The sequence below is a fragment of the Centruroides vittatus genome, unplaced genomic scaffold (assembly GCF_030686945.1).
Source record: "Centruroides vittatus isolate TY-2023 unplaced genomic scaffold, ASM3068694v2 contig_962, whole genome shotgun sequence".
NCBI lineage: Eukaryota > Metazoa > Arthropoda > Arachnida > Scorpiones > Buthidae > Centruroides > Centruroides vittatus.
This window is the reverse complement of record NW_027122638.1, coordinates 1,205,738-1,232,409: the sequence shown is the minus strand read 5'-3', so window position 1 is coordinate 1,232,409 and position 26,672 is coordinate 1,205,738. Positions and strand designations below refer to the sequence as shown.

General features: G+C 33.8%; 1 protein-coding gene across 2 annotated transcripts in view; it reads left to right on the top strand.

Annotated features, from left to right (window-relative positions):
* LOC136985355 (homeobox protein Nkx-6.2-like) overlaps positions 1-26,672 on the top strand; it is a 46,131-nt gene that overhangs the window by 1,820 nt on the left and 17,639 nt on the right. The window contains exon 2 of one of the 2 annotated variants that reach the window (XM_067282624.1): positions 1,689-1,748. The exons of the other annotated variant lie outside the window; for it this stretch is intronic. The gene's annotated coding sequence lies outside the window, so the exon portion shown is untranslated. The remainder of the gene's footprint in view (positions 1-1,688; positions 1,749-26,672) is intronic. 2 annotated transcript variants of the gene reach the window in all.

Sequence of the window (26,672 nt, the reverse complement as noted above, 5' to 3'; positions counted from 1 at the left end):
CGCTGTCCTCTGTCTTCTTTTCACACGTCCCGACTCGCTAATCCCTGTAAATCAGATTATCAAGAATTGGGAGTCAATGATACGGAACCACTCAAACACAGCGGTGTCCGTTATCCTGGGCAGCAAAACAGCATCACCCTTCACACCTATTGTCAACGTACGATTTATGCTTGTTAAATAGTGCACCATTTATTGCGTCCCGTTTAAGCATAGACGTCGATGATAGAGATGTTACTTATCTCTTTAACACAATCCCCTCGTCTATTATAGCCCTATTGTATAAGGGATAAAGTGATCTAAAAGCCAGATATCGAACAATATGAGAAGATTATTTCCAGCTCCAAGCTGAGGATTTACGATAACATTATTCCATGATATGGTTTTTACATTATTTAAGCGAATTATTACTTTCTCATGAAGCTCCTACTAGAGAACGACAATTAATTTTTACTTATTTGTTATAGGGCGGCCATATTGCTTATGTTTTATCGTTTTCAAAGATGTAATCTTCAATAAACTCCCGCATAGTTTTTAAAATTCGATGAGTGAATGCGAATGTTTAATTATTCTCCAAAGGCGACCAGTAACATGCGGGTTTATATGAAGTATTATAGAATTTTCCTACTCTTTTACAAACAAATTACGCTCTTTTAAAATCCTCTATAAATCTAACATCTTTCGGGATAATAAAATAAATTATTTACAACAATAAAATAAGAATTCTTCTTCGTTTCCTAACTCAAACATTATGAAATTACTTAAAAACTAATTAAATTTATTATTACTCCAAAAAGTATTAATTAAATTACTGTATAAACTATAGTCCAAGGTATGACAGAATCTGAGAGAGACACCCTCCAGGGAAGAATATGCAATATTTCAACTTACATATATATTATAATATATAATTTCAGCAAAATATATTAAAGTATACGCTCACGCGTTATAACTTTATGGGGCCCAGACGAATTTGAATCGGGGGCCCCACGTACAGTACAGTGTCGACTTCATACGTTTTTCTTCTTCGGGGGAATTTTTTGAGGAAATGTTTTCTTATAAATGATTGATTCGGGGCCCCAAATAACAGGGGGCCCCAGGTAATTTTCTTTTTTGTCCTTAGGATAACGCGCCACTGTAGGCTATATTATTTCTGTTTAGTTCTATGGTAAGCATTGTTACTGCATCAAGGAAGAGAAGTCATTCCAGATTTGTATGTTTGCAGCATCACTTAAAAATTTTTATAGGCGTAAACATAAATTTTACGGACACAAAGACATTTTTAATATAAAATAATCGTTATGATTTAAATAAATAAAGATTTAAGCGCTTGTATAACGTCTTACATACAAGCGTATAAGTTACACACCACAAGTTACACCATCTATAGACTCTGTAAACTATAAAGTTCGATAAAATGAAAACTTAATAAATTATATAAGCTGTTAATACATCTAAATATCATTATAATTAGAACCCTATTGTTATAGAGCCCTAATTATAATGATATATACATATCATTATATGTTTAAGATATGAATCGTGCATTAATCTAAGTAAAATAATTGTTTGGAAACAAACTTTTCAAAGTTGCACTAAATTTAAACCGTTAAATCTACAAAATTTAATTATTGTTAAGCTTATTTTTATGGTTATTTTATTTTAAAAAATGTTTTATGAATTCTTTTTAGCAATTTTATTAATTCAAGGAACAGGAAATGAAGCCTCGGGGAATTGATACTTCGTAGAAGGTAATTAAATAGTTAAATATTAATTTGTTTCTATGAATAAATCTTAATTTATAGTCTAGTTCGAATATTTAGAACTTAACAATTTTTAAAAATTTTGAAAGATAAAGAAAAAAAAACTAATAATTAAAATTAAAAATTGCGTATGTAACCCGCAAGTCAAGTCAAACACGAAGTTAAAATAAATTGAATGGTGTATGTACTGTAATTAAATTCAATTAAATATTAAGAAATTTTGATGATTTATAAACATTAATAAACAAAATTTAAGCGGGAGAGGCGAGTTATTTACGTAATAATTTTATGGTAAATCCCGAAACGAGATTGCCCTTAATAGTAAAATCAATGAGGGGGGACGGGTTCAGCCGTCTTATTTCTAATAAAAATGTTTTTAAAAAACTATTCATAAAGTTTTTAATATAAAAATAGTTTAGGTGAAGAGGAGTTTTCTTTTACAGTACGTTAGTCATGTGACCTTTCCCGTATTCCTCCCTATTATATGGTGGGACCAAAAAAGCTACTTTAGTTTCATTATGTATATTAGAAGCCATACTGATGGATAAGTCGATGTATAAACGGTATTCGATGGACGTTATCGATTTAAAGAAAGAGCTGACTTTACATAAACCACTTTTCTTTTTCTTGGTCACGTTTTTTTCTTCTCATTTCCTGTTACTTACGCTCTAAATAAATATCGGATTTTCCAAAACAAGAATAAAGCTCTTTTAAAGAGATCACAATAATCAATCGTGATGGTCTCTTAAAACTAATTTACTATGGGTCAAAGGAAGGAAAGTAATTAAAACAAATTTAAGATTCCCCCCTCTACTACTTTAATTCTCAATTAGAAGAGTCTATTCCGACGAATTCTCCAAAAATTCTCATGAGTAATTTCTCAATTCAAAATTCTTAAGAGTTAATAGCTCTTGAGAGAACGACACCTTTGCAATTTTTCTACAAATTGAAACTCTTAGACTTATTATAATTTAGGATTTATATATATATATATATATATATATTTATATTTATATATTATAAAGCTTAAACGTTTGTTAGTAGATTTAAATCCACCCCAATTAATGTCGACCGTTCCATCTGCCATGTTGCTGCTGACTAGGTAGCATTAAACTATCTTAAAACAATAGATCTTCTCTCATCGGCTCTAACATTGAAATAAATTGTACAGAACAGCAGTATGGTGAACGAATAATGAGCTAGGCTATTCAGTGTTACTTGTAGGGAAATTAATTTTCTCTCGCTCAGAGATCGTTAATTAAATTTTAATATTAATTATAACTCCCAGCTTCAACCAGACGCAAGTCGAATAGATTGCCTTTGCTTGCTTCCACCCCAGCTTTATAGAAAGAAACTGCATTATTTTAAACACGGCCTATTTTCTCATCCCCCAATTTTTTCCCTGTATCTTATATAAAATATATATATATATATCATTTTTTAAAAATTTATAAGTGAGCGCCCCTCTAACAATCGGGCATTTTATATCTTCGTACTTACCCAATTTTAATGTAAGTTTAACCACTTTAATTGTCATTAAAATCAATTTAATTGAGTAATATATATATTAATTATAATTTATTAAAAAATACACGATTTAATTAAGTTTTGTGTTAATATAAGAATAATTTACGTGTACGTAACAATAGATTTATTTAAGTTACACCGAAAAAAATATATTTTTTTAATGTCAAATATAATAAAATTTTCATTTTAACTCGGAATTTAAGGCAGAGAAGTTGGAGTATTATTTTTTTCCAATGCGAAAATTACTTAAAACGAAGGAAGAAGATATCATTTCCAATCTAAAATATAGGGTCGTAAAATTTAAAATTTTAAATCAGAAACCATAAAAGGAATAAAAACACATTTCTATAGCTGAAGGCCTATATATTTATACGTAACTCTATATATATATATATATAGAAATATAAAAACAAGCCGAAAAATAATTTGATCACCAGTGAGTCAGATGCCATAATGGTTCGGGATGATGGAAAAATACGATCTGGTATATAAAACTTAACAATATCCTCAGACATTCCATCCTATCGACGATCGGAAATTCTAAACGTCGGCCACAGAAAAAGCTGTAGAAGCAATGATAGATTGGATCAAAAGGGGAAATAAGCTATAAAAGCAATAATGGTGTCATGACGATAGGATCCAGTTCTGCCTAGCCCGTAATATAGTTTTTGATCTACGTTCATTGGACGAATTTCATTGCAGACTCCATACATTTAGTCCTGGGAACCTCCATAAAACGAGAACAAATATTGACTCTGTCGTCGATGGCGGGGGGAGGGCCGATTCTGTACGCACCCCCCGAACTCCGCAGGGTCCAAAAGTCTCCAGGACGTTTTGCAACGATATTGAAGGAGCGAGAGGCTAAGGAGAGTCGGTTTCTGGTCGGTTATAACAACCGTTTCCCCCCTCTGAAGTCGCAGGGGTTATATCCTCCCCCACAATCGCCGAAAACAATCCAACAGTTCGACATATGACTCGGTACGGGCGTCTCTGGCCGTTCGTAAAAATCATCTCATTTGTTGGCAGGCTCTATTCGACCGGGTCCGGTATCCAACAGTAGTCACTCCCAGGGGTGACATAGACACTCTGGCCGTTTCAAAAACTGGTTAGGCTTGGACCCGGTACAGAGCCAGCCATCCAATCACCGACGGACTCGAAAAACTACACGTTTATGTCCATTGAGAAGAGAAGTCTCAGCTTTAGGTCGCTCAATCACTGGCAGCGAGATTAAACCGTCTCTACCCAGCTGTAAAAAAAAGAAAAAAATAAAATAAACAGGCGAGAAAAAGGCTGCAAAAACAAGACGGTCGGGATTTAGCTTTCGCGAAAAGAATTTCGTTTTACGGATCGTTAAATTGTCCGAGAGAAGAATTGCACTTCTTTACTGAAACCTTTTAATTCGGATTTTATTTATTTTTTTTTCTTTAAATCAACGAGAAACGTCTATAAACTGCTTTTACCTGATTTTTCTTTACTGCTCCGTTCTTCTTCCCCCCTCCCTCCTCTCCAGACACGCCACTGCTTCCTCCCTGGATTTATTTTATAACGATAGATACACCCCATCTTCTTAAAACGGTTCCTCCTAGTAGGAAATTTTATATACTTTTCAATCTTTTACCGTTTCTTCCAATCTAACTACGGTATAATTTGCATACCGGCTTCGAAATTTTGACATTGTTTCGCTAATGCTGTAACACTCTACTACAGAATTTCCTTAAATTAAATGTGTAGGGCATAAGAATGCGTAAAAATCAATCCGATAATCTATAAAAGACCTCGTATAAGCCGCGCAGATTGGTAGATTATATGAGAGGGGGTAGGGATTAAACAATAATCTTCCCTTTCTCCGAGTGCATCTTCGGAGCATCTTTACTTTTATTTTATGTTTATACGCTAACAAGTGGTAAAATATTTGATCATTTTATAAAATTTCGGTTTATTAAATTAAATCGGCAAACAGAAATCGCCTTCGTATCTACATTTTATTTGCCTTTATGAGAATTTTCGGGAAACAATTTAACAATTACAACGGGCACAAATTCTTTTAAATGCCCGTTGTAATTATTAGTTTACCTGTAATATAATTATTAATATGATATTTATTCGATATAAATAGATCACGTATAGAAATCAAGACTCATAAATAAGGCGAAACAATAAAAGGAAATATTTATATGATCGAAGTACACTACATCCTCATTGGTCTAGTCAATTCCCGAAAGTTTAATTAGAAAAAAATTTCAATCTCATTTTGTTTAATTTCAACTTTTAATACTTTCCAATCTTCTTAAGCTCTAAATAAAGTTTTAGAAAATAAAATTTTAAGTATTGGCAAAGGTAATTAAGTTTAGATTTATTTATTTTTTTCAGGAAGCGCGCGTCGAAAGACCGCAAAGATAAGATTATAGGCCTATATCTCATTAAGAAAGAAGTATTTACACACAGATACAAAATTACATCTGTTCGGAATGTTTTGGAAACAACTACTTAGAAGTATAATAACGAATTTCTTTTATATATATATACATATATATATTTTCTCTGCTTTAGTTTTAAAAGTGAGCAGATGAAATTCGAGAAGCAGATGTTATAAAGGAAGGAAAGAGCTCATTTAAAGCACTTCATCTGTCAATTGGCTACAAATTAATCTGCAGATTCAACCAGGTGTTCCACTTCATCTTGTGCGTTTCTAAGACAACCGTTCTGTAATTACATTGGGATGATTGCTTTTCTAAGTGAAGTGCAGCAATTGCATATGCAGAGGTCACACGCGATAGTCACGCTTGTCGCTTTCTTGATAAACTTTATTAGATCATTACTGAAATTAACGTGTTCATTAAGCAGAAAGTTTGACAAACAATTTAAGCGATTTTTAAAATATCTCTTTTAGAATATCAGAAAATTTCGAAATTGTTACGTCTTCCTTGGATTCGAATCTTCTGAGGTGCCAAGCTTTTCAGTCGGAGTACCGTACAATCGATCTAAATAATTAAGATGAAGAAAGAAATGTCAATTTGTGGTCATTTAAATTGCTAATGTGAAGTTGAACTTACTGTATAACGAGTATAAAACTTTGAAATAATACATCTCGTGATGTGGGTGTCCGTAGGAAACTTTTCTTCAGTTACTCCAAGAAAAAAAATTCCCAAAATTATTTAATTTTTTCCCCAAATAATCTTCAAAAATTATTAAATTTTTGGGGATTATTTTTACAAGTAGATTATAGAACACGGCCGTGGTCTAGGATGTAAGGCTGCGTATCTAAATAGCTTTTACCATTATGATTTGTGGAAGTTTTTACTCTATCCCATAGAGAGGAAAATGCTCCGTTTGTACCCCTCTGCGGACGTTCGTGGCTCGTGTACTGGATTATCAATTATTTTCGAATCCCCGATAGTTCATGTTAATTCTAATAACAATTTTAAATATACTTGAACTATAAATATCAGTCTATATAATCATTTATAATTAAATAATAGCTCGTTTTTGATAGATCTAAATATTTATATTATACTCAACGGAATTTTAACGTGGTAGAGAATTCTTCCAATAAATAAATAATGTTCTTGCACTCTACAATTATCAAATGTTAGATATATAGGCTACAGTATAACCTGCGAATAGCGGACACCATCCGGGCCGAGAAGTTTGTCCGTTGTTTAAAGGTGAATATAACAGAACGGTCTGGAGATCGTAAAAATGTCCGTTAAGTAGAGGTATCCGCTATTCGGGAGTGTCCATTAATGGGAGGTTTCAGTGTATTAGTAATGCCGATAAGTTTATTACTTAAAAGCCATAAAATATAATAATTTCTTGCTATTTTTGTAGCATTTTTAAAATAGAATAAGCTTAATTATTATTACATTTTTACGACTATTTTTAAATTTAAAAACAAGTAGCTTAAGAAGAAACTTGTTTAGGCCTACTAATTTTTTTCTGTATTAAAATATATAAATATAGAAAAGATAAATTAAATTCTTAAAGTCTTTTATCAGAATATATTCTAGAAATTTTAAATTCCTTCGTTAATGTAGAAGAATCTTGAAAATCAAAAATATAATCTGGAATGCTTGAACAGTTAATAAGACTGTTCTCTTCTATCTATTAATTAATGTATAAAGTGCAAATTTCCGGCATCTCTTCTACAGTTACTGTATTAATCGAAATTAAGTAAACAATTCTTTCATCTGCCTCCTTTAATAAGTGTTAACATAGGCTACGATATTGCTATTACAGAGAATGCAAACAATTGAAATGGCTATTTAAACACAACTGTACTCACGTTGTTTCCCAAAGTGTGGCACGCGTACCCGATGGGTACCACAGGAAGTACGCGTACCACACTTTGAAACACTGTTACTTACCGCTCTACTTGTAGTACGTAACAACTCCTGGCTTAAGTACTCACCAATTAAACACTAAGTAACAAAAGGGATTCCCAACCTTTTTCATGTATAGAACCCCCTTTTAACAAAATTTTTTTTCCGATCGGCCCACTTCAATATTACGTACAATTATATTATATATAAATATAGCCTATATGCAACCCTCTCCTAAATAATTTAAATCCCCTACCTACATAGATCCCCTCAAAATTTCATTAATCCAAAGGGGTCAATATCGACCCGTTTGAAAACACTGGTCTAAAGTTTATTAAGTAGTACTAAGAAATTAACTAATTAACACTAAAATTTAGGCGGTAAATAAAAATTTATATTAAAATAAGGCTAAAATAATCCATTCTCGTCTACATTTTTACATTGCCTCATTAATAAACAAGGATCTCGAGACTGGATGTGTTTAATTCATCTGTTGAATCGAACCGATTCTAAATTCGAAGATAATTTAGGCCCATGTAAGGCTTTGACCCTCAATAATTAAATACTCATATTTTGTGTAGTAGGCCTAATTAATAATTCACTTACCCATATATAATTTTTCTATAACTTAATATGTCAAATTTAAATGGGATCAGCTTATAAAAACACTAAAAATAATATAAATAAATCCCGATTTTAATAGTTTTCTTTAAAGAAAAGTATTGTGACGTAGGCCTATTTGAAATGCTCGCTTTCCTCGTAAATTTATAGCAGTTGTTAATCTTAAAATCTTTACCCTTTTAAGTCAACTTAAGAAGGTTATTATTTGGGAATTTTTAATTCTTATCACCCTTCTCCTATACAATTTATATTTTATTGGGCTGCAATTTTCAGATTCAATTGTCCGTCTGTTTGTCTGTCCTTCGTCAATCTCGAAGACAGAGTTAGATAGATGAAAAGCGAGACCGGATATGGAAAAATTATTGAATTTAGGCCTTGATTATGTACGTACAAACTTCCGGTCTGGACTGGAAGTCATGTGATTTTTTTAAATTAAAAGATGTTTAAAAACCATTCCGGAGCGTTACGTGGCTGCAATGCCTTTAGTTGAAAAAATTACGTGATTTCCGGCCCAGAACGGAAGTTCTTACGTAGTTAATTAAGGCCTCCGTCACGTATCGGGTCTCGATTTCCATCTTTCTAACTGAGTTTTCGAGATTAACGAAGGACAGACAATCGGACGGACGACAGTAAGAAGGTATAGGTCTAGAATTTGAAAATTGTAGCCCAAATATTCATAAATATCTACACAAATTAATTACATTTTGACGAATTTTATCGCTTTGGTGTCGATCGTATAATTATTTTTATGGAATTTATCGTCTTGTGTGAAATATCAGAAGGGAAGAATTTGCTATAGCTAGGTTAGAAACAGAAAAAAAACTAGAAGAGAAAAATGTAATGCTCCCCATGCAGCTCACCTAGTAAATATCACTATCCTGAAGGATATCTTATCTTCAGTATAGGATTTATTTCTTTTTCTTTCTTCTATTTCGACCACATTCGAACATATTCTAGCTTAAACGTGGATAATATTTTGCTTTTTATTGTTCCATGCCATTTTAGAATTGCCCGAAATGACATAGAAAACTATATTAAACTATTACGAAGGATTCTTTAATAAAATTAAAGTAAATAAATAAATTTTAAAATCATTAATTAACGAAAAAAAACGGTTCATCGTAGGCCTAAACGTTATTATTATATATTTTAATGTAGGTATAAAAGAGCATAGTTTATCGCTTCCCAATGTTAAATTTCTTGAGTTGAGAATATTATTGCTTACATTTGTTTATATTGTATTCAAAAATACACGAATTACACCAATTAGAATTGCCGTTTGAGATTAAATTACCGAAGTTTTTTGCGCATTATATACGATATAATAGGTTTAAATTCAGTGGAGAAAAATCGTTTTAGCTTAGAAATCTCTCTCATTTAAGGGTTTCTATAGAATATTTTAATCAAAATAATAAGGAGAAATTTATAATAATATTTAATTCATTAAGAAAACATAATATTCTTATAATTTCATTGAAATTTCCTTTTTTATACCTTCATTTTATAGTTTACATTGCCTTAACAGTGTATATCTTGATCAACGATATTCAAATTTAAATTAAAGTCAATTTTAATTCTTTAGCTTTCAAATATCACTGTTTTATTCATATTTTCTATTATTTGTATTCACGTCTTACATTCATTTATATTCACTTTCACGACTTCGATACGTTCTATGAATGTTCAGAGATGGTTTCTCCTTACGTTCCATTAACTTTCTTACGCTAATTATCACGTAATAATTAAAATTTGGCATTAGAAACATCCCGAATTCATCTCTCTAAACTGTAAATTTTACCAAAAATTAGGCCTATTAAATTCTTTATACATGTAAGAAAGGAATAAAAAGAATTTTAACTCAAACTATGCTTTAATTATATTTTTTATACTTTATCTATTGAAAATCATTGCGTGGAATTATTAAAGATTCAACCCTCGATTATAATATTTTACATACAAAAATAAAAGAAGTTTACATTACTTTTCTATTTGATATTTTCATAATTGAATGCCAAAAATTCCAAATATCTTCCCAATTAAGAGCAGATTTCTTGTAAGATAAATGTGCTAGACAGATAGAGAAAAAAGGGAATATATTCCTAGCAGATAAAGGCTCAAATATTTCATGAGTAAGTGTTCTGAACATTGAGTATATATTTTACATATCATTCAAATATCTAACATTGCCGTTCTCGTAAAATGGCCCATACGTTTCCAAAAGACTAAACCTCACCGACCAGGCTATTGCGCCCTATAACGATATTTCTCGAATATTTTATAGCATACACGCGATGCCAACTATGTACTTATGGGATTCGAATTATAATAATATTATTCGGTAAAATATCAATCGATTTTTCTTGATTCGCCCCCGTAAGCTGCCTAATTATATTAGCCTTTATTATATTTAAATCTCCATCCTCCTGTAAATCAAAGGTTTTGTCTAATCATTAAGCTGGATGAACTGGTTGAATGTAACTATTTTTCTTTATTTAAATCTAGATATGTAAATCTATTATAACAGCATATATTTAAACTAAAGTACGTGCTGTTATATTGTTATTGTAACATTAATTTTATTGCTTGAATATTCTAGCTCTACTACTATTCTAGATAAAGTTAGCACTATTGTAGAAGCATACTTTTGCCACTAGTCGCTTTATACAGCTAAACTTTAACTCTATAAAGCTAAAGTTAGTGCTATTATATTGTTATTATAGCACTAATTTCAGTGCTAGAATATTCAAGCTTTATTACTTTTCTAGGTAAAGTTGGCAATCGAATTAGAGCAAGAAATAAATCTACAAAATTGTATTATTATAAAATATAGATTAATATATATATATATTATAAACAATTTATCAAGCAGTAACAGAAGCAAACGTTCATAAAACAAAGAACTAACTCATCAAAACAATATTAAATTTAATAAAACAAGAAAAAAAAACATGGAGTGTAAATAAGCTAAACTTTTTATCCTTTGTCTGAATTGTTTGAACCAGTTTTAAAACCTATAAATCAATGACAACTCGAAATAAATTATATAATTTTTCCAACTTGTTTTCCGTCCGAGACAGACAAATCAAGTGCTGCTAACTCCAATTCGAGAACACTAAATATCGAAATCCCTACTAATTGACACCGAGACATCGACGACACTAATGTAATAAAGCTTTTCGTCAGTTCAATGTTTCAGCCGGGGGGAAGGGGAATCGGGGGGGACGGAGAACGTGTCTGATATGGAGTTTTTAACAGCGTTACACAGCGTGAAAAATTACCTGACAAACAGACGCCATCCTTAACTCAATTCTTGCTTTTGTCAGTTAAAGAGAAAAGCAGTGTTACTTTTAAGATAGCCTCCCGACCATTTAAGACTTCAGACGAGTAATGGCCGTGTTACTAAATGACAACTCACACTAAACTGAGTAATAGGAAAAAAACAGATTAGTGGAGCATTTATAGAATTTACTTCAACTTGATTGGGACAAGTTTGGGTGACAAGAAGCGGAGTTTTGTGGTACATTATATAAAAGTATTACGCTGAGAAAACACTTCCATTAACAGGTCTGTCTCGCTCCATCTTTATAAAGCTCCCTCTCTCTGTCCTCTCCCTTAAAATATTGCTACAGAAGTTTTTATTTATTTATTTATTTATTTTTTATGTTGCGACGTAGCGAGAAATCGCTCTTAGCAAAATAGGCCTTAATTATAAAGAACACGCGTACTGGAAGGGGTCGGAAAAAAGGAAGAGTAAGGCAAGAGTTTATCCTTTACCGTGTAATTAATTTAATATATGTAATCAATAAAAGGCAGCGGCGGAATAAACTCTTGAAGGGAAGCTTAAACCGAGTAATTTGCGCTGAAAATATTTTTCGAGAAAAGTTGTAACGGCGATAATCGCGTAATATTTACAAATTACAAAGACAGATTGAGAGCATTTATTGGACGAAAATCGTCCACGTCACCAAACAATATACTGGTTGCCAGGGAGACGTCGAAAGTTATGACGTAATATTGTCTGGTAGCACTTCTATCAGAAGTCTAGAATGACTATTCTGCTGTGTCAAGAGGTCAATGAGGCGTAGCTGCTACTTCTTACGCTCAATTAGAAGAGACAGTTCGACCCTTGGCTGCACAACTCGCTGGTTAATGTTTCTCTTTCTAATTGCCCGTTTGTTGTTTCCATTTTTGTTCCTCCATAACTTAAAATTTTGCCGGAAAAGACAATAAACTGTTATAAAATTACACAAGAATTATTACCGGATCTTTCTTCCTTTCCAAAACTTTACGATTTCTTTCTCTTTCTCTCTCTCTCTCTCTCTCTTCTTTACTCTCGTTTCGTCTGGGAAATAAGTATAAAAATGTTTATAAATTAATTAATATTTTCTAGTTTAAATCTGGAAGAGCATTTGTTCCATTTTAATAAATTATCCGCCGACGTAAATCAAAAATTAATTACAATTTAAATCGCTGGAGTATATATTAATCAAAATAGAGAACGGCATTAACTGTCGATATCGGTTAAAATAGGGCAAAAATTGATGTTTTTCTCGGTTATAATTGGAATTTCTTTCATTTTTTTACCGTGTTTTCGTACACAAAACATATTAATAATTGAAAGCATTTAAATTCCGGTTGTCTCGTTACTCTTAATTGCGTTACGTCATTACACGAGTGCGGTAGTAATGAAAGCAATTAAAACCACTTCACTGGCAAAATTGCCCGTTCAAGAACTATTTGCCTTTCTTTTTTTTTTTAAATCGCCTCAATAACAAAATAATCTATGCACGGCGACGTTCCACTAATTGTATAATTAACCAGGAGCGACGTTTTGCCATTATTTCCTTCCTTGGGAGACTTTTTGCGATTTTTAAGAAGTGTTTGCGAGTAGTGGACGGTATCCCAAATGGATTAAGCATTATACTAAGTCATGCAAGAGGCGAAAACACAATTATAAGCCGTGTGTGCCGTTGGATAGACCAAGCATTGATTGCATTTAATGGTGTGGGGAGAAAGAGAACTATAGAGACCTTCTACTGAGCGCTCCATCAAGCAGACCGGTTCTTTATGTGCATTAATTACTATGCAGATTCGGGCAGCAGCTGATCCTTCTTCCATACGCCATTTTTCGCCAATGTTAGTTGACGAAAATCCCGAATAGAAAAAAAAGAAAAAAAAAATATATTTCCCTCCCCCTCCCCAAGGTTTCTTTTCCTTTCTAAGTGAATATTCAAGCCATTTTTTGACATAAATATAAATACTAATAGGTTATTGATGCGATTTTTTGTAGATTATCTCGCCTCTCTTCTATTTTTGATAGCTCCCTGAGGTCTATTCATTTTAATTTATTTTTAAACCATTTTTCTTCTGAATTTTGATGAAATATCTGAGGTGGACGTGATTAGAACTTTCTTTTTCCCCCTCTCCTCCTCCTCTTCTCTATCTTAAAAAGAAACTTTTGAGTCGCGCATTATACGCGAAATCTCTGGTTTAGAATGATTTTTAAAAACGGAGTTTAGACGAATTTTTAAAGATTTATTTATTAAATAATAATGCGTTTTTAAATATTCGAAAATTGACCCATTATTTCGAAAATAATTTGATGTTGAAGAGGGAGAGAAAGGACAATCGTTGATAAACAAAGATGCTTTTTTTTTTATTTATTTTTAAAGATAAGTTAAGAAAAAAGGGATGTTGCAATAGATCTACCTGGATGTGTGCCAATTTTTGTTCGGAGATTTCTACATCATTTGATCAATCTCAGCATCCATTACTCCGTTTGATGCAACCCAGTTAAATGTCAGATGTGACACCCACTTGCCTGGGATGGGTCACTTACAGATGGCTCTCCTTCATCCATCACGGAAAACTGGAAAAGAATGTCTTGTTTTCCTACAATGACAACAATGTTGTAGTCATCATGTAAACATTTGAAGCCATCAGCCCACTTCGTGACGTCACATTTCCAAATTCCGTTTCTATGAAAGCTCTTTTCAATGCTAAGTAATGACCAATATGCGATACCAAATGGCTTCAATGAAGAAAACGTGTTTCGTTCCGTTTTAAAGCCAAATGGAATTTTTCTATCGATGTTACAAAGGCATCATTACGCCCATTTCCTTGTTATATCCTTTTAGCAACAGAAACGGATCAATTGACGATTTGGGCGCGCGACAAAAACAACTTCCCTAATACGAACGATGGCATCAATGCACCAGCAGTTAAAAATCATTCGAGTGACTCCTCATCCTCGCGGCACTCCCGCTCCTCTCACCATTATTTATTACAATAAAACCGTGCAAATTAACCATAATGAATTGTAAAAAAAAGTAAATCTTCCGATAAATTTAAACCCGCGACAAGAAGAAGACGAGACAACAAATCTCTCTTCGACACTAGTTTTATGTTTGATCTAATTTACATAAAAGTAAGGAAGAAAGTCGATTCTATCTCGTCTCCTTTAATAGTAAGCAAAACTTAATATTTCGATAATGAAAAGGCGATCTTGTAAATCACTTCAACTTGTAAAATTTGCAGTTAGAGGGAGAGTAATTTTTCCCCAACACTTCTAAAGAGTGTCAAATGTATCAGTGGCAGAAATCTGTCGGCGTACAAAGTTGTGGATCCACATATTCGATCCGGATCACATCCATCATTCTAATGTCAGTGTGAACCCTTCTAACACAGCTGTGTTCTGCTGTGATCGACTATCCTTCTATCTAAACTCTTCGTCTAACACTTTCTCAATTTCGAATTCTTTGACTAAACTTCGTTTACCTCGCTCTTCAACAGTAGCGTTACGTATTTAAAACGTCACAATGGAATCGTGACGTATTTTATCGATTATTATTACGTAGAAATTCACTCCCGTTTCGCTTAATATATATTTATTATATAATCTTAAAAAGTGGGGAAAATTTATAGGGAGTAGGCGCGAAAGAAGAAGAGGAAAAAAAGAAAAAAATCTTATTTGTAAACCTATTACGGAAATTCTTCCATCTTTTAAACTTCCTAATGCCTACATAAAAACGGTAGTATTTCTGTATACGGTTATTTGTGTGCGAATCAAGGACGCATGCGTACGAGTGAAAGAGAGAAAACAGCACCGGGATTGGAGAGTAGCATTAGCTATTTCCAGGGAATGGAGATTTGACTCATTTCCATGATGGATACACCAGCCAATATGTGTGCTGCGTGTGCTGGCTGAAGTTTGCATACAGCGGACTGTGATACAGCTGTTGCAGGCACACGGTATTAGCGACAAAACGAGTTTTCTCCCGCCTGCCACACCCAAGTGGCACACGGACGGGATAACGAACTTCAAAGCCCTTCTAACTTGCATTTTTCCTTATTCTTGTTTACATAATCTCTCGGGTGAACTTAAAGTGTTAATGTGATAATTTCCTTCCCACGCTTTCCCGCTCGATACACGAGTTTCGTCGTTTTTTTCCTTCTTCTTTCTTTCTTTCTTACCCCCTTTTCTTTTAAAGGTTATAACCAATTATACTCCTATCGAGACTTTGAGTGTGTTACCAACTCTTCCTCCTTCTTCCCCTGGAATGCGGTCTTCGTTACGCGTCACGCGAGTCGTGAAGGTGAACTCATAAGTCGCTCATTATCTACGTTTGAAAGCGTGTAAATATAATTTTTATACCATTAAAATATATGATTTAAACTAGAAAATACTCAGATAATTTAAGTTTATTGAGAAATTATTATTAATTAAATTAACAAAGTGTGTAATTCGTGTATAACACGCAGCGCATCGACGAGAAGGAAAAGAAGGAGAAAAAAAAAAAACTGAAAATAAATGAAAAGAGTCGCTAAATTATTAACGGAATTTAAACTTGGCAAAAAGAGCGCATCTCCACTTCTCTCCTATTATTAAAAGAAGTTGAGAGAGAAGGAAATTTGAACTTAATAAGACGAAATTCACGTCGGAAAAACAAACATTGCTTCTTAATGCGATTTTTAGACAGAGATGCAGCATTCTTCCACGACAAACTTCAATCCTTGCAACTCAAAGTAAATAAAAACGCCATCTATAGCGAGGAGTACAACTTGATTTCGGGGAGGAGAGTTTGATACAGGAAGTGACGTAATTTTTTTTTAGACGACGACAACATTTACATACCTAACTGCCATTTGATTGCAACATCCCAGTGCATCGATGCTCATCTGACGTTCGCTTCTTGTACATCTTTATAGTTCGACTTTTTGCCGCCAGGATAAAAAAAGGCGCTGGCGGTGTAATTAGTGTCACGTGACTACTTTTCCTAAGAGAGAGAGAGAGAGAGGGAGAGGGGGGAGGAAACTCCAGACGTTTCGACTCCCGATAAAGTATTTTTCTCGGAGTAAATTGATCGATAACGCCTTTTCTTATTTGCAATTTTAAACATAAAGACGGAGAATTATTATAGTTTATTAACAAATATTTCAAAAAGTAAAATCGGATCGAGCCACGCATTAACTTGGTGCATTCGTAGGATACAGGAGCGTGCTCTCCCTAATACATCTTCAGCTTGTAAGTTGTATCTAATTTAGTAAAGTTTAAGAAAAATGAAAAGAGGGAGGGAGGGAAAAAAAGAGAGGGAAATTTCTTGGAAGAACGATCATTAAAGACAAGGTCTCGTCGCTGTACAAAACGGACAAGAGGGGCTTAATTATGGATTCGCTATTGTTTGCCCAGATGTCTCGTGGCAGGAACTCGCTAATCCCGAGGGTTATACAAGCAGCCGCCTAGAAAATTGAGGATTTTCCTGACAACGGCACAAGTGCGCTTCCGACCGGTCCTTGCAGGCAATTAATTTTACGGATTATAGGGATACAACAGCCATAATGGGCTACCCAACTCACAATCAACTGAACTGATACCTTAACAAAATGGCCGACTAGCAGCCACTTCCCTTTGGGTATATTAGCTCCGTGGGTGTCCTCTTTCGGCGATCGGGGGGCTTTAAAAGTCGCCCTGTGCCACAATCTCTGGGGAGCCGTGTCTTTTATATCGCGTTGTCAGTGAAGAGCTAAGATATAGATTAGGAGGATTTACAAGCGATGATGTAATACTAGATCATGTTGAAGACTGTCATTCCCCTCATCATTTTTCCTCTTGCTACTTTTATAGAAATTATGAAGTAAAGCCCTATATCGAAGCCATTCGATTTTAAAATAATAGTGTTTAGGCTGTTGCATATTGGGGATATCTCGTGTTTAAAATTAATTTTCGTCCACAAGTACAGTACGTTTCCATTAAATATTTTATTAGGATTTATAAAATAAATAAAAATTTAACAGTTTAACCCTTAAATAAGCATAATTTTTGATATTTAAAAGTAAAAATGTAAAAAAAGTAAACTTTTTTTGTGTAGTTTGAGTAGCAAACTAGTCAAACTACACAAAAATAGTCGGAAGAAATTGTAAAATTTAGTATATTTTCATTAGGAAATGTTAAATTAATTAAAATAACACTGGATTTTACTTTTACATTTCGAAATTTATATAATTTTTCTCATTTTAAAGACAAAAAACAGAAATTTCAATCAGCTTTCCGTCTTGTGTACCGCATCCATAAACGTCCTGTAAGCAAAGTTTTTCGAATTAAGATTCGTTAATATTCGAGTCCCGTTTATAAAAATTGGTGAAAAATCGACATTTTCTATCAAGATTTAATATTTTTCTACCAATTACTTTAAAAGATTTTTATTATTGTAGCGAGGCGGATTGAGGCCATCTGGACGGAGAGAGTGAAGAGATAAATGAAGATCATAAAATACCTCTGTGGGTTATCGTTGTCGATGTAAAACACGTCAAATAAAAGATGCCCGTTTATGCAAATCGACTGTGGTTAATTTGTCCATAAAACAAAAGTTGATTTGACGCTTTTGTCTTCTTACTCATATTAAGAATTCTTAACGACGAACCGCTTACCAATCGATTTGGCGGGAGATATTGGACGATAGTTAATAAATTTTACTTCTTTTATACCCCCTTTCATCGTTAAAACTAAAGCTGGGGGAAATATTAAAGAAAATAAGGTATAAGAACACGAGTAAAAACTGTTTTATAAACATAGGAATGGCAGTTTTGTTTATCCTCCCCCCAGCCTAGTATATTGGTCTCAGCAGTTGGCTGCTCAATATAACAGTATGTTACGTATTAACCAGCGGTATACCAAACTTCTCATTGATTGCCACACTTTGACGTCATCTAATGATTATTCAATCGTTGGGGCTAATCAACAGTTGGAGAGAACAGTTGATAATTACGAGGCTTGACAGTTGCTGTTGTCTGAGTCAATGTTTACCATCTAATGCTAAAGCTTGCATTCTCATTATGTAACCTCACACGGCGCGTTATATCGTAACTGTTACGACATCCGATTGCTTTATGATTGTCTTAGGTGTTCCGTCTTTGAATATTATCGGATTGGTTTGCGGTCGAAACGATTATGCCACCGACAGGTTAGATTAATGGGCGTTTTGATGGAAACACTTACAATTAAATACTAAACGGGGTCATATTCGATAAATAATCTATAAAACCGACGACTTTACTACCCGATAAATGATGAAATTCAACTTACAATCGGATCCTATCTTAGTTGCATTAAAAGATTCCGTGTTTTAAAGTCTCTACCCTTAAGACATTCTATTATTTAATGCACAGTTAAATCTTTTGTGGCTTGAAAACCGTAGACACCAAAGAGATAACAAAGATTTAATTGTCTTAGGTGCTGTAGATGATTCTGTTTTAAGGTTTCTAACTTAAAATATCTTACCATTTAATGTGTAATCATAGCTAAAAAGTCAATTTTATTCTGATTTATAATTAAACACACCTTACTTTATCGACTTTTAAATTGTTAATCCTTATTATATTCAGTAAAGTCTATGGGGGTGACTATAAATGTAGTATTCGATAGTTAAGCAGTTTCTTAGATACTACCGTTTAAACTGAATTTCTGATTTTTTAAACATTAAAATGACATCTTAACATTAAATTGTAGGCGGTTTTAATTATTAATTGTCAAAAAAGTTAAGTGTAGACTACGTAAAGCGAATGAAATCGCTGGATGTAAACTTAAACACTATTGGAGAGACGTATGAAAAAAAGTGTAGTGTATAAAAAGTACGGGAATGATTTTCAATATAACGTCATCCTGAGTAGTTCTTGCATTTGCTGATGGTCATAAATGTACGCCCGTCAATCAGTGATTTTTCTGTTCTGACCTTTATTTCAATATGTGGGTGGTTTAATTAATACACTGTCCAACTTTGTCGCGTGTAATAAACACAGCATGAAGGATAAGCGACAATTAATTAGTGACAGAATGTAGGGCGTAGAAGCACCTGTCACCCTAATCTGTCTATCATTAGCGAGGCAGAAATATGCTGGATAGAGATCTGCTGTACTTCTTTTCTCTTCCTCATTGTGAATGATAATTCGCTTCATAACATCAACCATGAATCATCTCCAGCAATAATCATTTTTACATCTATTTTTCGGTCCAAGTAACATTTTTAATATTGTTCTAAGGGATTTAAAAGAGTAAAAAGCTAGTTAATTTATTAAGGATCTCTCTCTCTCTCTCGTCTTTTGATTTGTCCATTTCAGGCTTGCACGGACGATTGTAAATGGTCAACGACAAGAGAAATGCTTGTCTCGGTGGTGAAATACAGTAAATTTAAAGGTTTTAGTCTGCAGAAGTTAGATAATAAATTTGAGAAACAAATTGAAAAACGGAAGATTTGTAGGTGCACGTCAGAAGAGTGATATGTGGCTCGATAGATAGCTAAGTCTGTTCGAAGGAAGTGAATTATTTGTGGAAATTCTTTCGGACTGTCATTTCTTTTTTCGGTTTTGTAATTCATTTAATTAAGTGAAGTCGAAATTTTGAAACCATTCGCTTACAAATGTTTCAATTGTTAATCTTTCTCGAACCTAAAAGAACGTCGTCGGAATCAATTTTCGGTGGTTTGCTAGATAGGATTTATGAAGCAATAAAAATAGATCTAGAGGCGGCTGAGCTCCTAAAAATCTAAAAAGAAGTCTGAATCTTTGAGAATACACTCAATTGTCTGAATCAGATGGCAAAGAACTTATCGAGCGATCTCTTAGTGACCTTAACTTTCTAGCAACGTGGGGGGGCCGGAGAAAAGATGGAAGCCAAAATCACCATCGAGGCACACCATCTGTCTCAGGAGGGCTACTGTCGTTCAGATAGACAACACAATCGCAACACTGTCCTTGTTCTGTAAGTCATTTTTTCTCCGGCCTTGTAGCTGTCCACACCACATTTAGACAGGCAGCAGATGTCCACAGCTTACATCGCTGCTTTGCAAGATATTGTTTTGGCGAACGACTAAAAGGAGGAGACAACAAAGTTCACTCATATCGCCAAACGCTAACACGAACCGAGAAATCGCTGTATAAAAGTCAACCAAACTAACTCTAGCTTCTGACGAATTAGGATCGGTAACAGATGGTGCTATTCGCCCTCAGCCATTTTGACGTGTACTCTACCCAAACTATTGTTTCGTCATTTTCTATGCGGTTTGTGGTTGACCCCTAAAGTCTCTTTTCTGACCGGATACCGTCGTGGTTTTCCCCCTTCTTCCACATAAATTAACTACACTTTCGCTCTACCTACAGTCTGCTACCGCCGATTTAATCGCATCCAACAAAAATCCTCAATTATTTAATCGAAAACGTTAAAAGTAATCCAAGAATTTCCCTCAGACAATGGCCGAAAATTCATAGTCTGACGCGTTAAATGAATTATCCCATCGAGACCCACCTTTGTATTTTATTATATTAGTTTTGCATTTTAATCCCCTAAAATTAATTCTGAATAAAATCGATAATTCGATACTTTGTCGATTTAACTTGTAGAAAAAAAAATTTAATCTGTCATCCCCGAAGGAAGCCATCGATTCTCGACTCTTAATAAACTTTACAACTGTTAAAACTAAATAATAGACTGTTCTCGACCCAAAATTCGATAAATAAGTGGAAAATTAATTAATAATTTATAAATATTTTATAAAATAAACTTACTTTATCGAAGTTTAAAGTGTTTATAGTCTAATAAATAAGTTATAAGTTAATTACCAATTAATTAAATTACGATTAAATTCTCTTAAAACATGCGAGTCTAAACAGTAAAATAATTTTAAAAACTGTTAATTTGTTGTAAAATTTACATAATTAGCTGTAAAATATCAAAAAATTCGAATATATAATTGTGTACGACAGCTGAAAGATGGAGAGTGCAGCGTAACACTGAAGTGAATTACGAGCATCTTCAATAATGTAAGAGGTGTGTAAAAATTGCCATAAATTTAGATGAAATTACGAGTTATTTTTTCTATAATTACTTTTCTATATTCACTTGTAAACTTTTATTAATTCCTTAAACGAAATTATCGGTAAAATTCATTCTCGTTTTACAATATACGAGTAAGAATGATCGGATTTTCCATATTATCAGTTTCCTCCGAAGATAATAAGTCATAAATAAGTTCAGTTAGATAGCGTAACTGCCGAATTTATGGCACGACTGTTAACATACAGTAGACTACAGCTAATAAACCTAAATTTCAAAAGGATCTCTCATCTTTACCTCCCCCTTTCTAATTTTTCCCCCTCTTAACTAATTTAAAAAGAAGAAACTAATTATTTAGACTGTAAAGGTTCTTTTATGTTTAATTTTTGGAAGAAATAGTAGATAAAAGTGGGCAATTGAGGGTGGTGAAGACTCGAGGGGGCACAGGAAGACAAAGGGAGATAGGGGCAAAAATTCATTTTGAAACATATATGCTCTCCATCTCATATTAGTAGTCGCTTGCCCCTGTACATCATACTTTTCCGTTAGCAATGGAGTCGTGCCGGTCATCTATCTAGCTCTTTTCAGGGGAAAAGATTTGAATTGAAATAACGTGACTTCCGGTCTATATCGGACGTTTTTGTATTATTAATCCGGACCTTCTGTCCCTAAGCTTTCCATATCTGTATCTGGTTTTGAATCTCATTTATTTAACATTATTCTAGAGATTAAGGAAAGACAGACGGACAGTGTGGGAATTTATAGGTCTACAATTTTTTTAAATTGCAACCCCAAATAAGCGCTAAAACGGGGCGAAAAGTTTAGGAAACCCCGATTTGACGTCATATAATATTTTAAAAAGTTTGTAACCTACACAGACAATATTTGTTGGAAGACGTCCTAAATCAAGAGGTACTTTGAAAAATTCAGCTTAACACTTCTGTAAACTTTAATTTTATTTGCCGAGAAGAAAATTTTCGCGATAGAAACTATGATTAATTCGAGTAAATCATTAAAGAGTCGCAATAAAATTCACCTTTCGGCATAAAAGGCAATAAATATTTCCAGGAGACGACACTAAGTTTATCGGGGGGAAGAGGAACGGAGCGACATACAAGAGGCCAGTTTAACAAATTTTCTTATTATCTAACTACAAACGAAGAAAATAAGAAAAAGAAAGAACTTTATTATTTCCAAAAAGTTCGATAAGTTGAAGGAAAGGATTACATGGGGTGGCACAGCTGTCAATGTGTAACAGCCGTTTGCCTTCCTCGTGCGCACTTGGCCCCGAACCGTGTCCTATCAGCGTTATGAATGTGTGTTGCAGCTTCTAGGTTATAAGTGGATTACAATTGGCAGCAGAAGGATAGAGACCGCCGGATAGTGGAGATTGCTCCATCCATTACCTGCGGACCAATGGAGGATTATTACCAAATGGCACAGTTAATTGTAAACGATGCCACTTTTTGTGTCATATACCGTATCAGACGGTCGGTAAATAGATAGATCTGGGGTTAGACGAGTGACGAAACAACGAATAATACGGAGATTTTATCGTGGGTTTAGATTGTGCCACATGTTTACTGGACGATTTCTTATTCTTTTTGTTTTCTCGCTTGTTTTTTTAATGGAAGATCGTAAACGTCTGTGTTAAAAGGTGAAGTGGGAAGCGCGTATTGACAGTGGGAGTCGGAATAAAGAGACACGATTGAGGTGGAAAATAAGTGAGGTCGAAAAAAGATTCCATTTGTCTAAGAGAAAATGTTTGCTTCGTGGAATTCCGTTGTAGAACGCATAATCTAGCCATTCCTATGAAGGAGAAAAAAGACGGAACAAGAAAGTAGAATGGAGCAATGCCGACGGCGATAAGTCCTTAGCAATCACAAGCTGCGCTCTACTGGGCTGGCTATTTGTTTATTGAAAGAGCTGCCTTGTATGTTCAGTAGAGCTGAAAAAGCGGCCGTTTTTTCATCCGCCCGCATAATTTAGGGGGACGGTGCCATCGTAGCTACAGAGTCAACAGAGCCGTTTTATAGCGAGACCGTCCGAAGCAATAACGGTGTTCGCATGCAAACAAATGGCTAATCGACTCCAATCTTTAATGGTCCGCACAATCACTGTGAGAGAGAGAAAGACAGAGAGAGCGATAAAATTTTCCTCACTTACTTCGTGTCGGTTGCCAGCAACCTCTGGGCACCGTGCAGAGCGCGCGCGTGTGTGTGTGTCCCCCCTCTTAGAGCGCAAACACGCTGGAGAAACGGGGCAAAAGGCTCATCTGCATGGATGCTGATGATAAATCTCCGAGTAGCGAGACGGCCGACTCCAAAGCCTAACAGCCGGCCGTCCTGTGATTCGCTGCAGCGTCTTTATTGATAGCCGGATGAAACAAGTGTTGTCTGAGAGGCGCGCGAAATTGAACGGAATTAATCACACGGGCCGGGACTTTCGCAGCTTCTGCCGGCTGACGGTGTTGAACTTGATTGCACCAATTCCCACCAGTTTCCGATTTTTGCCCAACATCTTCTCCAGTCTCCACCCCTCCCCTTTTTCTCTTCGCCCCTCCCCCCTTCTCTCTCTCTTGCCACCTTTCCTCTTCCTCTAATAATGTACCTCCTCTCCGAAATCTTGGAGTTTGCTCTCTTGATTAAAATCCTGGAACGTTGCGCTTTGGAACTCATAAGTCCTTCCACCTAATATGAAGAAGTGCCGCATCTGCCGGCTCTTAGGTTAATATAGTTTCTTTAAATTGAACCTTTTCCCTCTTATTTACATCCAGATTTCGCCCATCTCTTATTGTCGTTCCGATTAAACTCCGCTGCTAACACTTTTACCGGTATTTAATTCTCCATATCCTCCCGTGTCTGGTGACGTTGGTTCGTAATGGACGATGCCAAATCTCTCGATTTTCCCAAAATATTATAACTAATTCCTATCTAAGCCCTTCTCTTGCCATCTTAACCAATTAAAGCCGTCGCTTTGACTTATACAACCAATAAAAAGTCTCTTAAATGAATGCCTAAATCTTATTCGTAGGTAGAAAATTAAAAATTGCGCTGAAAACTCTGTAAACTTCGTTAAAAACTACTGCGAAATTGTTCTATAACGTCAGCTAAAAATAGCATTAGACTTAAGAATATTTCCGTAAATTACCATTACCCAAATTATTATTATAAAATGTTGAAATTAATATATTTAATGCCAAGAAAACATGCAAATTTGCCTTATTGAGCGATAAGAGAAAGTTACTTTATTAACAAATTAATAACAATGATTCGATAATCAATTTTAAGTAACGAAAACCCCTTTAAAAATTCCACCTTTTCTTAATAATTTTCACGGATAATCGATGTTACAAATTGCTAATAACAAACATAATCAATGTAGTTTATTACTTCACCAATAATTTTGTTAATCAATAAATTGTATTATTTTAAAATTATTATTATTATTATTTTTTTTTTCTTGTTTTGTTATAGGGGAATTTTATAAATTGAAATTTTTAAAAATGAATATTAATCAGTGGAATTAATCCACGGATATATTTTTTGCCCCCTTCTTGCTTCTGTTTTCTTCTATTTTGAAATTTTAAAAGAGAATATAAAGCGTGCATGATTTTTAATTGTTTTTGGAGATTGTGAGAATATCCATTCAATTAAGGAATGATATAAGGAGCTGCACAATGAAGGAAAGAAGGAAAAAGAAAAAAAATTAAAGTAATCACGTGTAATGAATGAATAAAAGGCACACTCGGATGCAATTAATGTAATTAATGAGAAAGTAAGAAACACAATTTAATCAATTTAAGACAAAATATATGGAAATTATGACAAATTTATTAATGGATTTTCTCCACCAGTTTCTAATCTAAACAATGTAAAAGGATTTTAATTATATATTAACATAGATTAAAGTAAATTGTAAAAAAAATTATATAATTTAATTCCATCCGGCTATAAATTAAAATTTTAATAGTTAATTAGGTTTAGAGTAATTAAACACTTCTCTTTGTGGTTTAATTAAGGAAATGAATAATGAATTTTTCAATTTTTACTTTCTCTAATTTAAATTATACATTTACAGCTTATAAAATCGGATTTAAAGATGCGATTTGGATGCGAGTTTCGCCGACTTAAACGCTTTTAAATCGAGTTAAAACATTTTTTCACTCCATTTAAATCACTTTACAAACGTAATAAACGGGTTTATTTACTATACAAACGTGTTTAAAATATATATATTCGCATATTTAATTAATTATTGAAGTCGTTTTAACGTTTATAACTCATCTTAAGCTATCCTCCGAGTTTAATACGTTCTTCGGCTTTTATACAAGATTTTAATCCCAGATAAGCATATTAATATATCTAATATACAGAATTCTACTCTATATATGGTTTATTAATTATTTATCAACTGAAATATTCATGATATCCATCTTACACACATAAACTGGCTTAAATTTGCGGCCATGGAGTCGAACGTTCAAGCCCATATACACAATAGAGTCGGGTCGAAATTGTAGGATATCAATTACGCCAATTAATTACGTTTAATTTGCGATGCAATAATTAATTTACTATTCGAAAATAACGCCGAATCGTTTTATAGAGGTTTTCCTTAAATCGAGGTAGGCCTACTTCGTCTATGCGTAACGGTTTCGAGTGTCTATGTTAATACAATCGGGAGGTATTATGTTAGGAGGATATACATCCGCGTTTTATTCGCTAAATTAGGGGAAGCCTGGGCGGATTCATTCTCTATCGTGCCACGTCACATCCTGAGAGTGGTCCTGGTCTTCTCACCAGACAAACCAACCATAACATAAACCGTGTCAGCGTATCTAATGTGTCAATGGAGCGAATAACGCGAAACGCATTACATTAATTGATTCGTCGAGTAAAGAACGATTTCACTTAAAATGCTCTACTGATCCTTTAATAATATATTTTTATTACTATAATATATATATATAATATATATAATATATATATATTTTATAAGTTAAAAAAATCGAGCCATAGATTCTATGAGGAACTTTTACAAGTGGATTTCTTTGAGTATTTCAAGGAAATTAATTCCTCTCCGTGAAGAGGTTGTGTTTAATAGACTTTATTTGAATTT